The sequence below is a fragment of the Elephantulus edwardii genome, unplaced genomic scaffold, assembly GCF_000299155.1.
Source record: "Elephantulus edwardii isolate Elephantulus edwardi_28Jun2011 unplaced genomic scaffold, EleEdw1.0 scaffold00496, whole genome shotgun sequence".
NCBI classification, from domain to species: Eukaryota; Metazoa; Chordata; class Mammalia; order Macroscelidea; family Macroscelididae; genus Elephantulus; species Elephantulus edwardii.
This window is the reverse complement of record NW_006400246.1, coordinates 124385-125983: the sequence shown is the minus strand read 5'-3', so window position 1 is coordinate 125983 and position 1599 is coordinate 124385. Positions and strand designations below refer to the sequence as shown.

The window sequence follows — 1599 nt, the reverse complement described above, 5'->3', positions numbered from 1 at the left end:
AAAAAAGGGAAAAAAAGAATGATGTGTCAATAAAGTCATAAGCTACTAATTTTCTAATCGATGATGCTAATTATTGCTGAATATTAATCAGGAAATGGACACTGGCCCAACCACGATTCCACTTAAGAACTAAAGCTAAATAGGATTAAAAATAAAAATAGAATCCTTGCTCTAGGATTTAGTGCCAGCATTCCATCCTAGGCCCTGATGCACAGCTTGAGAAAGCACACAGTCATTTGTTCTAGGGCTGAACTTGCTCAGCATTTCTTAAGCTGAAGGAACTGGAGAACAAATTTAAGCCTCGAGTTGCAGTACTTAAGGAAGCTGTGAGCAGAATATGAAATGATCCAGGAAACATTACAAGAAGATGGAAAGAGTATACAGAGTCATTGAACCAAAAGGAATTGGATGACATTGAAGAATTTCATGAAACAACATGTGAGCAAGAGCCTGTGGTGATGAAGGAAGAAGTTCAAGCTGCTCTGAAAAAATTGGCAAAAAACAAGGTCCCCGGAATTGATGGTATACTGATTGATATTTCAACAAATAGACGCTGTCTGGGATGTGCTCACCGAGTTCTGCCAAGAAATCTGGAGGACAACCACCCGGCCAACTGACTGGAAAAGATTTGTTCCCGTTCCAAAGGAAGGTGACCCAACAGAGTGCAGAAATTATTGAGTAATATTATTAATATCAATCACATGCAAGCAAGATTCTGCTGAAAATTATCCAAAAGCAATTGGAACAGCGTATCAACAGAGAACTGACTGAAGTGCAGGCTGGATTTGGAAAGAGGCCCTGGTACTCGGGATATTGTAGCCGATGTTAGATGAATCTTGGCTGAAAGCAGAGAGTACCAAAGAATATCTATCTTTGTTTCATTTACTGCAAAGGTGTTTGATGGTGTGGATCACAACAAACTGTGACTAACTCTTGGAAGAATGGGAATCCCAGAACACTTGACTGTGCTTATATGAAACTTATACTTGGACCAGGAGACAGTTGTCAGAACAAAGCAAGGAAACACTGCATGGTTCAAAATCGGAAAGAGTATACACCAGGGATCTGTCCTATCTCCATGCCTTTTCAACCTATGTGAAGAACAGATTATCCAGGCGCCTGGGCTCTATGAGGAGATACGTGGCATCAGGATTGGAGGACTCATCAACAACCTGTGTTATGCAGATGACACATCCTTGCTTATTGAAACTGAAGAGGACCTGAAGTACTTATAGCAGAAGGTTAAGAAGTGCAGCCTTCAATATGGATTGAAGCTCAACATGAAGAAAACAAAGATTCCCACCACTGGGCCAATTGGCAGCGCCATGATTGGTGGTGAAGAGATTGAGATTGTTAACAGCTTCAGTTTGCTTGGCTCCACAATCAACGCTCTTGGTATCAGAAGCCAGGAAATTAAAAGGCGCATTGCCATGGGAAAGTCTGCTGTTAGGGACCTTTCCAAAGTACTGAAGAGCAATGATGTCAGTCTGGAGACTAAGGTGTGCCTGATACAGGCCATAGTCTTTGCAATTATTTGTTATGCATCAGAGAGCTGGACAATGACTAGGGATGATAGGAGAACTGATGCCCTTGAGCTGT

At 41.6% G+C, this 1599-nt stretch overlaps 1 protein-coding gene across 1 annotated transcript in view; it reads left to right on the top strand.

Moving 5' to 3' along the window:
* Positions 1-1599, top strand: part of LOC102855221 (zinc finger protein 586-like) — a 35533-nt gene that overhangs the window by 13494 nt on the left and 20440 nt on the right. The window lies entirely within an intron of this gene.